The sequence below is a fragment of the Nannospalax galili genome, unplaced genomic scaffold (assembly GCF_000622305.1).
Source record: "Nannospalax galili isolate Female #2095 unplaced genomic scaffold, S.galili_v1.0 scaffold1087, whole genome shotgun sequence".
Taxonomy (NCBI): domain Eukaryota; kingdom Metazoa; phylum Chordata; class Mammalia; order Rodentia; family Spalacidae; genus Nannospalax; species Nannospalax galili.
In genome coordinates, this window is record NW_008356845.1 from 63,637 (window position 1) to 80,710 (window position 17,074).

A 17,074-nucleotide genomic window follows, 5' to 3' on the forward strand; every position below is an offset into this window, starting at 1 on the left:
TCATTTATATGATGGAGTTTTACTCAGCAGTAAAGAAAGATGAAATCATGAAATTTGCAGGTAAATGGATAGAACTAGAAACTGTTCTGCTATGTGAAGTAACATAGACTCAGAAAAAAAAATCGATGTGTGTTCTCCCTCATATGTGGATCCTAGAATTTTCACGTCTTTTAAACTGCTGCGTCTTTGGCATAGTAACTTAAGTAATGTAATAGTTCAAAAGCATCTTCTGTCCCATGAGTAACAATACATTTTTTTCTTTGTGGCCTCCTTAGAGGATGAAGGTGGACAGGAAATGGTAAGAAGTTAGGGTTTAATCTTTTATTTGTTTTTTTTTGTTTTTTTTTTTGAGTCAGAGTCTCATGTAGTCCAAACTGGCCTTGAACCTACTATGTAGCTAAGAATGACCCTGAACTCCTCGTCCTCCTGACTCTATTTTCTGAGTTGGATTATACATTCAGCTTGCTGTTCTTTAAGACAGGGTCTGACTCTGTAGCCCAGGCTGGTCCTGAGCTTACAGCATCCTCCCTGCCTCAGCCTCCTGAATGTTGAGATTACAGATGTGAACCACGAGCCTGGCTTGCCTCAGTCCTTTTAAAAATATTTTATTATTTTTATTTACATGTATGATTGTATTGCCTGCCTGTGTCATGCAGTGCCCGAGGAGGTCAAAAGAGGGTGTCAGATTCCCCTGGAACTGGAGTTACAGACAGTTGCTAGTTGCCATGGGGGTTGAACCCAGGTCCTCTGCAAGAGTAGTTAGTACTCCTAACTGCTGAGCCATCTCTCCAACACAGTCTTTTAATGAAAGAATGTGTCATGCTTAAGTTACTTAAAGATTGACTATACAAACTCATCACATGGAGAAGTGGCAGGGCCAGTTAATCCTGAGCAAGGCAGCAGTCCCTAATCAGATGGAGCCCCAGGTGACAGAGCTGCAGTCTGAGAAGCCCTGGTATAGGCAGGCTGAAGGTAGACACCTGTAGCCTTCTTTCCTACTAAGGAAAGATCCAGGATCAAACTGTTCATTTCCTCCGGGGTGTCCCAAGGATGCTGGCTAACCTTTATCTGTTGTCACTGTGTACCAGGCACCACAGTAAAGCACCTCATTGGTGCTCTCTCACTGAATCTCTGAATCAACACAAAGAGATTAAAGCTATTCTCCTTCTTGCCTTGCAGATAAGGCAACCAAAGTTAAAGAAAGCGAAAGAACTAGTCCAAGATTTTTGAAAATTTATTTTTATTTTATGTGTATGAGTGTTTTGCCTGCATGTATGTAAGTGCACCAGGTACACACAATGTTCGTGGAGGCCAGAGAGGGCACTGGATCCCCTGGAACTGGAGTTATAGATGGGTATTAGTTGCCATGTGGTCGCTGGGAACCAAACCCAGGTCTTCTACAAACCAGTCAGTGTAAGTGATGCGGAGATATGGGAGGACTTGGAGGCGAAGGAGTGGGCATGGATTTGATCAAAACACCTTATATGCTTATATGCCTATATGAAATTCTCAATAAATTATTTTAAAAAATAAAAATTTAAAAAATGTGAAAAAAAAAGGGCTGTCAGTGCTTTTAACTGCTGAACATCTCGCCAGATGCCCACAATTTTTTTTTTTTTTTAAACAAGCTCTCACTATGTAGCCCTGGCTGGCCTGGAACTCTCTATTTAAATGAGGTTAGCCCCAAACTCAGAAACTGGCCTGCCTTTGCCTCTTAAATGCTGGGATTAAAGATGTATGCCACCACACCCAGCATATTTTTTCAAGTTATTTTGTTTTGCTTTCCAAGAGTTATGCTCATGTGTGGTGCTTGGCTTGAACTTGCAGGCATGCCAGCATTGCTCCTGTTCAGGGCTCCAAACAGAGGAGCAAGGGATATTGATTCGTGCCACCTGAATGTAGTAGTGCAGGAAACAGAAAAAAAAACAACTGTTCAAGCCACATTTTCAATTTATTTGTGCAAAGAAATCTTTCCTGGAGACCGCCTCAGTTGTACATTCTTTTATTGAAATTTTGGCTCACAGTCTCCAAACCTCGGTGCTGCAACATTCTTCTATTGTGACATTTTTATGAAAATGGGATGAGCTTGAAAGCCAGAAGCCCTGGCTCCTTCCCTGTGCTTAAGCAGCATACATTTGTCCTTCCTTTCAGTCCTTGGTGGACACGCAGAGCTAGGCACAGCACAAGACCCAGCAACATCAAGCCACAGGTCCTGCCTTGGGGAAACTTCCAATCTAGAGCAAGATAAGCAGTGGTCTGCTCCCACTCCAGACCACAGCAGGGGCTGAGGTGGTGGTGGGGGGACCAATAACCCTCATACTTAGGATCCCACCATCCATGAGGAAAGCAAACAAGTCCAGACTAGGGGTTTGGTGGGGTATCTGCCCCCTTCCCACCAGCCTGCTGGTTTCCATCCAGCTACAGGCCCAGTCTGATGTCCTCATGCCAGTCCTCCATCTGAAGGTATGACTCAGCCCAGTAAGAAAGACCTTAGGGATGCTTTGTGAACTTACCATCAGAGCGAGCCTCCATGGAAGGAGAAACAGGAAGCTCTGTTAGATGTTAAAGCTTAATCACACAATGCAAGTTCCACTGTGTATTTTCTTACTTTGTTATGTCTTTGATATTTATTCATTTGTTTATTTTCCAGTGCTGAGGGATCAAAGCCTGGGTCTTGAGCCTGCTAAGCACAGGCTCTATCACTGAGCTACAGTCACCAGCCCTGGAGTAGCCATTATTTAAAGAAAAGGGATCAGTGTGGCTTTTGACTCAGTGGCTGTGGAAACATGGTGACAAGGAAATCAGGGGTGTGGCTCACTTCGCAAAGTGCTTGCATAGCATGCATGAAGCCTTGGGTTCAATCCCCAGTGCTGCAAAAACCAGGCATGGTGACTCATGCCTGTAATCCCAGAATTTATGAGGTAGAGGCAGGAGGATCCAGAGTTTAAGGTCATTCTTTGCTACATAGGCCAGCCTGGGCTACATGAAACCCTGTGCTAGTTTGCTTTCTGTTGCTGTGATAAACACCATGACCAAAAGCATCTTGAGGAGGAAAGGGTTTATCTGGCTTACAGGTTAAGACGGAAGCCAAGACAGGAACTCAAGGCAGGAAGCTGGAGGCAAGAACCGAAGAAGAGACCACAGAGGAACACCATGAACTAGCCTGCTTTCCCTGGTTTGCTCAGATACTTCTCTTATATGACCCAGGCCCACCAGCCTAGGGATGGCACCACCCACAGTGGGCTGTGCCTTCCTACATTGATTAGCAATCAAAAAAAGAAAAAAAAAAAATGCCCAGAAACATGGCCACAGGCGAATTCGATGGAGAAAACTCCTCAATTTGAAGTTCCCTATTCCCAAGTGTGTCCAGTTGACCAGTGAAGCTAACAGACCCTATCTTAAAAACAAAATCAAAAACAAAATAAAACAAAAAACGAGGAATGAACATTAGGAACAGAGAATTCTGGAAAACCAGGGCACGAGCAGTCTGCCTATATTCAGCTTCTTTGTGCTGTCCTGGATGAACAGATTAGAGCCTTTGGATACAGTACCATGCAAGTGCTGATCCTTTACCTTCACAGCTAATCATTCATTAAGGCAGCTATATTTAGCATTTTCAGTGAGGCAATACAGCATAAACTCATTAAGATCATGAGCTCTGGAGTCAAACTGAGCTGACAGAATGACAACTTCTTCCTAGCTGTTTGACTTTGGACCAGTTACTTAGCTTTTCTCATTTTCCTCATATATAAAGTGCGGCTAGTATCATTTATGAGGGTCTTTTGTGGGGGTACTTAGAATTAAATCTAAGCATGCTAACACTGAGCTACACCCCAAGACCCTTTTGTATGTTTTGAGCCAGGGTCTCACTAAGTTGTCCAGGCTGGCCTTGAACTCTCTCTATAGTTCAGGCAGTACTTGATCTTGAGATCCTCCTGCCTCAGCCTCCTGAGTAGCTGGGATTACAGGCCTGCACTATCAGGGTGGGCTTCATGAGGTCCTTGGAATGGGTTGTTAAGGTCAAACATAAGGTGTTTGCATGTTCTCCTGGCCTGTGGCTGGTGCACATGTAAAGAATATTAACATTTCTAGGGTTTAATTATCAAATTTTCCAAAATTATAAATAGGCTTTATGTGTTACTTACTATATATATGGACCTTTGGGAATCCTCAAGATTTTAAAGGAGGCAATTATTCAACATAAAAATAACTTGGCCCACACAGGCTTTTAAAATGGTGCTGAGCACTGTGCCCTGATGTCCACAAATTTCTCTCTAGAGGTGAGAAACATTCATAAAAGTCAAACATATCTGCACCAATACCATGGCATTTCCCACACATCTGTTTTTCTACTACCCTCGATATCATTTAGTCTCTCTGTGAAAAGCTTCCTTAGTTGTATGAAATTAGCCATTTGCCATGTAGTAAGAAGGCACCAGAAGACAGCAGTCAGGCTTTCCATCTCTCAGGAAATGCTCTGGAAGGCCTGGGATCAGAAACAGGAAATGCAGAGTGTGGGGGTAATGAGAGACCAGTGGACTGTGAATGGGCTCTTGTGTCCTTAGCACTGAGTTCCCACATCTAGGGAGGCTGTATGAGCAGGAGTAGTCCTTCCTCACAGACACATGGTCTGTATCCTATAAGCATTTTTGCAGTGCTGTGAAAAATGTTCCTAACGGGCTCCTGTGGACAGACCTTCCCTCCTTTCCATGCCCCATGCGGTTTAGCTCAGCATGAAAGGCGCTTTACAAATTCTTTGGGTGTAGCTCTACACAAACAATGAAGTAAAAGTCAGCCTTCCAGTGTGTTTTCACTTAGTAATTGTGACACAGAAGGTCCCGTGATGGAGAAGCACAGGTGGAAGACCCGATGGAATCTCTTGGGTACAAGAAGAGAATGGCCTGGAAGCCCATCTCCCATCTGAGGCACAGAGAAGCCTCCCAACACTACATCACCATGACCTAGAGAAACAAGGGCAGTCTGCTGGGCACGTCCCTGGGAAAGGAAGGAATGGTTGCACCATCTTTAAGGAGATCCATCTGCAAAACTTAAGTTAAAAATCTATTTGGACCTGGTGAGGTGGCAGATGCCCATAATTCTGGCACTGAGGAGGATGGCACTAGTTCCAGGCCAGCCTGAGCTACATAGTTAAGATCAACCAGGGTTATATAACAAGACCATGTCTTAAAAACCAAACAAAAAAAGCAATCCATTCAGGGAAATTGACGTGGCTTAGTGGTGGAAAGGAATATGCAAATCATTAGATGGGATCCCCAACATAGAAAAGGAAAAGAAGAAAAACTAAACAAAACAAAACATAGGACATGAATAGTAGTTTAGGAAAGAGACCTTATATTAGAGTTCTTTTCTAAAAGTAAAATGAACGGTGAAGGTAAATCCAGGTACCCTCCCAAAATAGAAATAGAAACTCCTAAATACAGAAGTCACCTGTGTAAAATTCCTGACTCAAGCCAGGCATGGTAGTACATGCTTTGATCCTAGCACTCAGGAGGCAGAGGCAGGTATATCTCTGTGAGATCGAGGTCAGTCTGGGCCAAATAGTGAGTTCCAGGCCAGCTGGGGCTACAGGGAGATTCTGTCTCAAAAGAAAAAAAATTCTCAAGTCATATTAACAGAACAAGAAAGAGGTTTTTTGTTTTGTTCGTTTTGTTTTGTTTTGTTTTTGTGAAGCAGAGTTAGAGTTTAATGAAGACATTTTAAATGTTTTTATTTATTATTTCTTTTAATTGTATGTGTATGAGTGTACTGCCTGCATATATGTTAAGTGCGCCTGTGTCATGCAATGCCCGTGGAGGTCGGAAGAGGGCACTGGATCCCCTGGAACTGGAGCTATAGATGGTTGTTAGCTGCCATGTAGGTTCTAGGGATTGAACCCAGGTCTTCTGCACGTGTCATGCAATGCCTGTGGAGGTCGGAAGAGGGCACTGGATCCCCTGGAACTGGAGCTATAGTTGGTTGTTAGCTGCCATGTAGGTTCTAGGGATTGAACCCAGGTCTTCTGCAAGAGCATCCAGCACTCTCAACCACGGAGCCATCTCTCCAGCCCCTAATGAAGACATTTTAACATAGGCTTAAGCATGAGGGTGAAGAGAAAGAGGTATACAGAAAAAGACACAGCCAAGAACACAGGTGCAGGCTTCTCAGAGCAAAACTGGAGGAAATAAGACACTCAGGTGGGACCCAGCGCCTCAAGGAAGGGTCACCTGGTTTTTGAAAACATAGTATCCTTTCCATGAATTCTGTCATTGAAAATATTCCAATATAAGTAGGAGAAAATTTTGTTTGAAATACTCTTTTTACAGGAAGGTGATTCACCTGCCACCCTCTGAAGGTCTACTGCCATTCACCAAAAGGGATTTACAGACATAGGGGAGGACTCAGGGTGCTGTGTTACCTGGAAAATGGGTGCTAGATCAGCATACATTTGTTACCTAGCATATGACAGGTGTCATGAGCATGAATATTCCATTGCTATAGATCAAAACCATTCCACCTGTCTTCCTGGCTATGGAAGACGAGGGAGGTTCAAACACAGCAAAGCCGCCGTTTGCTCACTGTAGGTCACAGAATGTGTGACGACCGGTGGCATTTGCCTTTCAAATTGAGGTTTGAGATTTAGCAATTAGATATATTTCCAAAAGAAAAAGCTAGTCTTTTCTGGCCTTTATGTTTTTGAAATTTCTTCACCATCATCCTTTCATGAGGAGTCAGCTTAGAACTGTGAATGGATTGTTTTGAGCAAAATATACTGATGTGAGTAGAGGGAAAACCGTATAAGTCCAAGGTGTTTACTCCTTCCCACACTCTCAACACCTAGCCCTGTCCCGTCACACGCTATACACTGACATGTTGAATAAATGAGCTATCAAATAAATGGAGGACTTACAGATGACAAACTCAACCACCACTCCACAGAAGAAAAAGAACTCTATTCATTATAAGGAAGATTAAAAAAATAATTAAAATTAGCACCTAAAGGCATAACATACGTAAGCACTATTCACAACAGCCAAGAAATAGAAATAACCCCAAATGTCCATCGAATGATGAATGGATAAAGAAAAGATAGTACATAATAAACTACTATTTGGATATAAATAAGGAACTGAATCCCTGTCATGTCTGGTACATGGATGGAAGATCATGATATTGGGCTGAGGAGATGGCTCAGTTGGTAAAATGCCTGCCACATACGCTTGAGGAGCTGAGTTTAGATCCCTAGCACCCATATTAAAAAGCTAGTGTGGTCAAGTGCATCTGTAACCCTAACTTGGGGGCAGGGTATAGACAGGTGGATCCCCAGAGCTCATTAGCCAGATAATCTTAGTCACCTGATGAGTGCAGGGTTCAGTGTGAGAGCCAGTCTCAAAATAGAAGGTGGAGATGGGTTGAGGAAAACACCTGATTTTGACCTCTGGTCTCCACACATGCAGTGTACACCACCAACCCCAAACACACACACACACACACACACACACACACACACACAATCATTATGTTGAGTAAAATAAACCAGGCAGAAAAGAAGAACCACATGATCTCACCTGGATGTGGTAGACTCTAAAGAATATTTATCTCGGGGCTGGAGAGATGGCTCAGCGGTTAAGAGCACTGGCTGCTCTTGCAGAGGACCCAGGTTTGATTCCCAGTACCCACGTGGTTGCTAACAACCATCCGTAACTCCAGTTCCAGAGGATCCACCACCCTCTTCTGACCTCCACAGGCAATGCATACATCGTGCACTTACATACATGCCGGCAAAGCATTCATACACATAAAATAAAAATAAATACAACATAAAACAATTTTTTCAAGTTTATCTCATCGAAATTGAGAGTAAAATGCTGGTTACCAGAAGCTGGGGGTGTAAAAGATGGGGTTGGAGAATGTGAATCAATCAATCAGTACTGAGTGAGTTTCAGTCAGATAGGAACAAAAGCTCTGAGGTTCTGTTGTGCACAAGGGTGGTAATAATGTATGGCATGCTTCAGAAAGCTAGAAGAAAGGATTATGACGTTTTCACCATAGAGGAAATAATAAAGATTTAAGGAGCTAAATGTGCTTAACCCTGAATTAAACATCAGGCAATGTGTACATGTATCAAAATATAACATGAAATCTTATCAGTATGCAGAATTTTTATGTTTTCACATATCTATTTTTAAAAATTAAAAATATATACAATTATAAATTATATGTTGGTGACAGGTGCTTATTTGAAACTTTGTGAAAGTCAAATTCAAATTCATTTCTAAGACCCTTCATACGACTGCAGTGATCAAGGGCACCACACAGAGTTAAGCACTCCATAAGGCAAGGAGCCAGGTGCTCAAGTCATGTTCACAGTTGTGACCCCAGCACTCACATTTATTTGTACACAGTAGTTGTACAATAAATATGCTTATAAATGAACCCAATACAAAGGATTATGAAACATTTTGGACATTGGGATATTGCCTCTACTTAGCAAAATCTATAATTATAAAATAATAAAAAATATAAATATAATAATATTTAAATATAAACATAAATATAAATATAATAAAATATAAATACAATAAAATATAAAATCTATAATTATAAAATTGATCAGTCCTTTATTGGAACTGTATGTATGTTTAAGAATGAGTCAACTGTGAATCTTCAGGGAGATGGAAAGTAAAAAATCAGTGCATCAGAGATTCTGGCCTTTCCTCCTGGGCTCAGTCTGGACTTCTGGATCCTCTATTTCCCATTACTCTGAACCACACGTTCCTGCAGGACCCAGAGTCTTTTAATTAAACACCACTGAAGAGCACAGACTTTCCAAACTTCTGACTGGTTTGTACCAGCATGCTTCAAAGCAGAGTGTAAAGAAAACTGTGGAGGAATAACACAATCTATGACCAGACGTTCACACAATGCCCATACAAAGCAGAAGCACAGAGTGACTGGGCTGAGCATGATCCGGAATTCCTTCCTACAATGGTGAAGACACTTGTCTTTCAGGGTGGGCAGTTTGCCCTTCACTTTCCTATTTTGTATTCACACAGTAAAGCTCTGTCTCTGTGACTCATGCTATGGAAATGCTTGACTTGGCAACCAATGTGGGTCTTCCCTTCCCAGGCCTCAGCAAATGTCCAGGAGAAACAAGAGGGCCAGCACTTGCACCCCTCGCCTTGTGCCGTCTGCCGTGGTCCCAGCCGCCCTTGCCAAGAGCCACAGAGGAAGGTGGCGGCTGGAAAGATGTGCTGTGTCCTGAGTCAACCTTTGCTTGGTGAGGCAGCAAGGACACATCTCTCTCTCTGCTCTCTCTGACCGCCTTTCTTTTGCACCTTCTCTCTCTCCCTCTCCATTTCCTTCTTTTTTTCTGTGGGTCTCTTAGACGACTTAAAGGATCAAATAATGTCAGAGAAATATTGAATTAGCAGAGATTTCTGTAGCAAACATGGGTCTTTCCCCTGCCTCACTTTCTCCAACTCAGTCCTTGCTCTCCAAGTAAAAGATGCAGGTAAGTTATGAAAAAAAAATACACACGTACATCCACACAGATGTGCACATCAAATGCATGAATGAATACACACACATGCACAAGAGAAAATTTAGTAACTATGTCTCACTAGGTTAGTGAGAATGACGCTTTAATTTGAAATATACCACCCAGAGTAACCTGCACAGGGTGTATACTGTCACCTCTAGGAACCAGTCACCCTCAGTCACCACTTAACACCCACAGAGGTTGGGAAGACCTTATCCCATATTGTACTGGAAATATGTGAAAATGACTTTTGGACTCAACACAGTTATGACATTCACCACCCCTGCCAAGTTTAACATGTAAACAGGAAAGAAAAACATTTAAATTTTAAACAACTCAGTTTCCTAGACAATCCCTTCTACAGTGCACCAAGAAATTAACTTGCAGTCCATAACCATTTATTTCACAAAGAAGATGTGTTTCAGTTAATGGGTCTTTGTGCATGTGTGTGCATGTGTGTGCTGCTACATCTGCACCTCAGTTAAAGGAGCCTTAAAGGTTGTCCATCCAGTAATGGTCTGGTCCTTGTAGATGCCCCTGTGTGAACTGAATGAGTACATTCAAGAGAAAGAGCCATAAAGTTTAAAGTCCAGAAGGGAGCTGAGATCTTCATTTTGATCCTCTGTTTTCTAGTTCCCAAGTCAGCATTTGCTGTTGAGTTTAAAAGGGGAATTTGAGAAGACGTGGAAGAACCTCCACCCTCGTGATCTGTTCAGTATTTCAGAGTCACCTGTTCCTGAGTGTCCTCAGCATCCTGACTCTGCCTCCTGTGAATAGGTGCATCGACTGATGGTTGGTGAGGAGCCAAGTGCTCCATCCAAGGGGCTGTCATCTGATGTATGTGCACATCCTGAGCCCTATTGGGCGCTAAAGAGCTGGGACACTTTGTTCATGAATCCAGTTCATATAGTCATTCATTTAAGGTAACCCATGTTGGCAGTCAAAAGCGTATTTTCAATAAACAGTTGGCTCTTCTATCAAATCTTTAAAGAATATGTTATCCACTTCAGAGAAGTCCCAGCTGCAGTAACTGAGCCTGAGAGGAACTCAGCAGTGTTAAGCTGCCAGCCACAAACACACTAAGTCCCTGTGGGCACATGCCATCCACAAGTCAGACTACACTCGAGCTTCTGAGGCCTCTGTGGCTGAAAAGAGGATGAAGGAGCACTGAAGTGATGGGGAGGGGTCTGGTCCAAAGTCTAGGCTGTTTTCCCAGAGGTTAAGAAGAAGCGGTTATGAAGAAGAACGCTGGACTATGTTCTCATGGGACTCAGAATCCAGCTGAGGAGGTAAGAGGTTCCCAAGAGGGTGCTGAGTGGCCGTGTGCCAAAGCTCAAGACACAAGCATGAGACGGGCAACCGGAACGTGCAGAAGTCGATGAGCGAGGATGTTCAGGGAAGAGGAGGAAGGCTGCGGGAGGGACAAAGGCCTGGAGCAAAGGGTAGGCTGGGACTGCAGTTGCCTGCAGGTCACCTGGGAGATGGGTTTGTCCTCTCCTAAGTGTCCATCCCACCAAAGGCTTCTGAAGAACGGAGGAAAAGGAATCACTGCTTATATTACAAAGATGAAACAGGCACTTCGCTAGATGCGAAAGAAAAGTAGAAGCCTGGCGGTGATCAGGGCTATGGGACCGTCGTCATCATCTTGGTCCCTGGGTTCGGTGGTGGGCGTATCTTCCCAGGCCTGTCCAAAGTACCCGCTAGGAAATAGGAAGAAGATATCTGTATCTACTTTTATTTTTTTAATTTTTTAAAATTTATTACTTTTATTTTATGTGTATGAGTGTTATACCTGCATGTAGGTAAGAGCACCCATGTTGTGCAATGCCCGTGGAGAACAGAAGAGGCTGTCGGATCCCCTGGAACGGGAGTTATGGACACTTGTTAGCTGCCATGTGGGTACTGGGATTTGAACCCGGGTCTTCTGCAAGAACAGCCAGTGTTCTTAACTGCTGAGCCATCTCTCCAGCCTCTGTATCTACGTGGACTCATCTATTTGAGCCTCCAGCTCATATATACATGACATATAAGCAATCTAACATTTAGAGAGTGAAGTTGGGTGTGGTGATTCACACACAGAATCCCAGCACTGCCAAAACAGGAAGACTGTTGCAAGTTCAAAGTCAGTCTGAGCTACATAGTGAGGTCAAGACCAGGCTGAGCAACAGTGAGTTCCAGGCCAGCCTGAACTAGGGTGAGACCCTCTCAAAACCAAATAAAAATAAACTAAAAGGAAGGAAGAGAAGGGTGGAAGGAAGAGGTAAAAAGAAAAGGGAGAAGTGAGGGAGTGGATTTTATCTCCTTTAAACACTTTGAGAAAACTAGAGCATATTGGAAATAACTTTGCTAATGGATGGCTCAAAAGCTCCAGGGGGAAATGCTTGAGGAGCAGTGGTGGAGGTAAGTGTTAAGAGCTATCACAAAGAGGAGCTAGAGAGATGGCTCAGTGGTTAAGAGCATGGACCTAGGTTCAAATTCTAGCACCCACATGGATGCTAACAACTGTCTGTAACTCCAGTTCCAGGGATCCAATGCCATCCTCTGGCCTCTGAGGGCATTGCACAGTATTGGTACACTTACATACATGCAGGCAATACACTTCATACACATGAAATAAAAATAATACACATTTTTTTAAAAAAAGAGTTGCCACAAAGGAAAAAGAGAAATTCAGAGAGCTGTTGGCATAGGAATTGAAAGAAAGAATATGACTGAGATTCTGCTTTTCCATCCAAGAAGTGGGAAGAGATACCTCTAACCCTATCCAAGATAAAGATGGTAGAACTGATCCTGTGAGGACAGTTGGAAAACCACGGATTTGGGGCAATAAGGCTCATTATGTAAGCTTTCCCCTCCATGAGAAACCCCAGAAAGTTCCCTGTTAGAACTTAAATATGCTAAGCTGGTAAGTGGCACTGGTGTGGTAAGATAGGAAGCAAGGAGGGAACAATGTTTCAGTCCCATCCCAGAACCTCCCAGAGGCTCGTATGTTGTGAGTTTTTTGTGGGGTGAGTCTGACAGAGAATTATGATGATCCTAATTTTATAAAGCCAAGACAATACAATGACTGGAAATTGGACATTTCTCCCAACATGTACATTTATTTGTTCGTTTGTTGAAGCAAGGTCTCATTTTGTACTCCAGGTTGACTTTGAACTCCTCATCCTCCTGACGCATTTTGCAGTTATGTGCCACTACATCTGACTTGATATATTTATGTCCAAAGATCTGAAGAGAAATAAATGGTGGCAAGAAGTTGAACTTCATCTGGGCATCAGTATCAGAGGCTTATCCACAAGAGGTGTGACATCTGGTATCTCTCAAATGTCATATCTGGAAGGTGACTGAAGTTGTCCACCCTTTCAGTGGATCTCTGACACCTGGGAGACACCACCCCGCCGTATTTGACCTTTGCTCAGGTTTGATATCCATCTGACAAATGTGGAAATAAATCCATAGCCAAATGTGCACATCAATGCCTACAAACATCTTCAGAACCACAGATGGGCCAGGCTACTTAATGCAGACAGGTACTATCATCTGCTAGATGGAGCATGTAGAACAAGCCAGACTCTGGAGAGAGTAAGCCATAAAGTTGGTAATTTTGGAAGCTGCTTTGCACATTTTAATGAAAAGCAACAATAACTGATAATTTCTTCAGTGGCCAGTCATTTGGTTTCTATAATTATCTTTTTCTAGACGTGTATGTGTGTGCACATGCGTGTGTGTGTTTGGTGCTGATTAAACCCAAGTCCTCACCATGCTAGGCAAGTGCTGTTGCCACTGATTAGCACCTCCAGCCCTAAAGTCCTCCTTTTATTCATGGAATCAGATGTTATAGTATCAATCCCTGCTTCAGGCTAATGCTGAGCCACTGGTATCAAGTATGACAAAGGGAAGGATGCTGTTCAGGACTGGCTCCTGTCTCCGACATAGATGGTCTTACAGACTCACGAATTCCACTGACTATGGTGTGGGAGGAGGCAGTTTGGATGGCTCAGCATCCTCACCGCAGCACAGGCTTCTTGTTCCCCTTTTCATTCTTTTGAAGCAGCATTTCTTGCAGACCAGGAAGCTCAGGTCGGCCTCCAACTCACTACGTAGCTGAGGCTGCACTTTAACTCCTAAACCTCCTGCCTCAGCCTCTCCAGAGCTGGGATTATAGGCATACGCCAAGTCCAGCTCCAACACAGACTTCTGAATAAATACAACTTGGTGGCATCCACAGGAAGGATTTCCCATGTGGGATCTCTGCCAAGGATAAGGGATGCCACAAAGACATATGGGAGAAACAGAGGGTCATAGAATAGGTCTTGGCAAAGGGGCAATAGAAAGAGTAAGGTATAGAGATGAAGGTAAGGGCCATCAGACATTACTCTGGAGTGCTTTACACAGTCTCTTCTGCAATTGAACTCTCTATGCAGATGCCCAATGTGCTTTGAGGAGTCCTTTGCACAACCTTAAGTCTGTGAGTTTCTGTCCAGCTGGAGGCGGGGCAGGGGGTACTCAGGATGTTGTAGGAGAGAATGCCTATGTGTATGTGCTTATAAGGCGGTGCAGACCTTGGCACTTGCTTACATATTGGCCTCTCCCTTGGCACATATGTTAAGGTGAGTGGAAGAAGGCCCAGGTGGGCTGTAGTAAGGCATGTACCTCAACACAAAGGGATCCATCTACCCCTGAGTGAATGGTTCCCAAAGCTCTGTCAGAATGCACAGGGTTAACAAAAAATAGGTGTGTGTGTGTGTGTGTATACATGTGTACAGGGTGAGATTGTTGCACATGCAAATTTAAGCAAATATAAGCCCATGTGTTTACTCTACAGTTTTACAGTGTAAATCAGGAGGCTGGTCCTAATAATACAGCAATGAAAGAGCAACAGGCTGAGCTATAGCCTCTCCACAGGCCTGGGAAAATGGTTTATCTTGGATCCTTAGGCAGCTGCTAATACAATGAGGAAGTAATAGAAGGGGGAACCATCCAGGAAGGAAGTCAGCTTTGAGAATTCTCTTTCTTATCCAAACACAACAGTCTCCTAATGCTAGACTGTGGGCACAGGCTGTGAAATTCCACACAAACTTAATCCTCTTGATGTGAGAATTTTCACAGTGAATTTATCTGTGGAGCATCACACAGGAAATCAGAGCCCTTCACAGGAGCAGAAAACCAAGCTTGAACCCCACTTTGCTTGAAATCATTTGTTTATTTATTTTATTTAATTTATTTTTGTACCAGATTTGGAATATAGAGCCTTGGACATGCTAAGCACCTACCACTGAGCTACCCTACCAGCCTCCTGTGGTATTTCTTAAAGAAAGCTATCATCTGCTGCTGCATGGTGTGGACAGAGCTAGGCTGCAGCTGTGGATGAGGCATCAACGGAAGCGGTGACTGCCTGCAGACCTCCCTCTGGAGGAAGCTTTTGTACCTATGAGAAAGATGGAGTTCTGGGAGTAAAGATGGTCTTTAACCCTGAGCACTTGTCAAAGCTCTCACATGGAAAGGCATGCCACATTTCTCCAGGAGACAGACATTTACAAATAGATGTCTAGAAAGCTGGGTTCTTCACCTCCATAGTGTCTGAGTCCTGGAGAAAGAGGCAGTCTAGGGTGATGTCCACTGCCATGGAGCACATGGAGAGAAATAGGCGGGGGGTGGGGGGTTCTGAGCACAGAGCCTTTCTGGGACTCCTGGGGCTGCGGCTGGTCTCAAGGCTCTACTTCTTTCCTTTAACGGGTAGCCCTGCCCAGGCAGGGTGCTCCTGCTGCTTGTATGTTGGGGGGGGGTGTTACAGAGAACACACTGGCCTGCTTAAGACCACGTCTGTTTACATCCATGGACTGTGTTTTCATTGGTCATGAGTTGAGGGACACTGACTAACATGCTCTGAGTCAGAGGAGATGGAATCACAGAGGTATATGCACTGCACATCCATCCACTCTGGAGAAAGCCGGAGATCCTCTGCCGCTGTAGTCACATAGCGTGGACACTGCAGAGCTATAGAAATGGGGACCTTAAAGGAATTTATACTATAGTGATGTACGGGAGCCTCCAAAGAACCAGCAAGCTTACAAGGGTGATGATGTCTTCCTGGCCTGGAGACTCTATTGTAAAGATATTGTAACTTATTGTCACAAGATATTATGTTTACCCCCAACTTCCCTCAGCAGATAAACTTCCAGAAGACATCCACCAGTTACAAATTTCTACTTCAAGTTGTGTGGCTCTGCTCCTCAAGTCAAAGTGTGAGGCTTCATTCTACGTAAGCTTTCCTGTGGTGCATCGATAGATCATACCTAGCAAAGGCCTTACTGTGAGCCTGACACTGGTCCCAAGGCTTCATACCCAACTCTCCACACACCACAAACCCTGGCTGTGAGCATCTTCATCACTCCATTTTAGAGATGAGGAAACTGACGTCTGACATCACCTGTCACTAAACCACAGAACTAGGATTTGACTCTGCAGAGAAAGAAGCCTTTGACTACATTCCGGCCATAAAAACAAGGGAGTCAGAGCCAGGCGTGGTGACATGCACCTTTAGTCCCATCACTCACGAGGCAGAGGCAGGCGGATCTCTGTGAGTTCAAGGCCAGCCTGGTCTACATACCGAGTTCCAGGACAGCTGGGGCTACAGGGAGACCCTGTCTCAAAAAGACCAAAACAAAACAAAACAAACAAACAAACAAACACAAAAACAAACAAACAGGGAGGCAGACCTGGTGAGATACAGGCCTGTGATCCCAGCCACTTAGGCTAAAGGCAGGAGGCAAAGTTCAAGGCAAACTGGGCAACTTGGTGGGTGCTCTGTCTCTAAAGAAGTGAAAAGAAGGCTGAGGATGGAGCTTAAAGGCAGAGCCATTGCTTAGCATGCAAGGCCTTGGGCTCAATCCTCAGTACTGCGGGGAGGGAGGAGTAGAAAGAAACTGCTGAGCAGAGTGCCTAGAGCAGCAAGCATGGAGGAAGCAAAGCTCTAATGTGTGCACGTTGAGCGCAGCCTGTGCAGTGGGTCCCAGGAAGACTGACACAAGTGCTGGGTGTGGCGATGTGGATGATCAGGAAGGCAGACGGCATGCCAGACAGCAAGGGCACAGCCCAAGGGTAAGGAAGGGACAGCAAGCTAGAAGGCGGAGGGGATGTGTGGCTGGAGCCACAGGAGCCTTGAGAGCCGCACAGGGACACTGAATTGTGTACTGCATGAGTTGGGGGTCCTTCAGGGCACATGGGGATGTGGCATGATTATACATACATTTCTTTTAGGTGGAAAGTGGTGAAGTTACAGGGGGACATGGTGACTAACCAGAAGACAAATGTCCTTGGGACCACAGAGAACATGACGACCACAGAGAACAAATGAGCCAGTCATGAGATAGTGTCGCCCGCCAGCTTCTCTTCTCTCTGTGCAGTGTTGATGTGACAGCCCCTCCATTGTACAAAAGCTGAGCACCCCCTCTTGTTTTGAGACAGGGTCTTATGTAGCACAGGCTTACTTCAAACTCTCTGTGTAGTGGAGGATGACCTTGAACTCCTGCCTCC

The 17,074-nt window shown here is 44.2% G+C and overlaps 1 protein-coding gene across 1 annotated transcript in view; it reads right to left on the minus strand.

The window, feature by feature from the left end:
- The window catches only part of Scaf8 (SR-related CTD associated factor 8), a 230,736-nt gene that overhangs the window by 12,147 nt on the left and 201,515 nt on the right, over positions 1–17,074 (minus strand). The gene's annotated exons all lie outside the window — the stretch shown is intronic.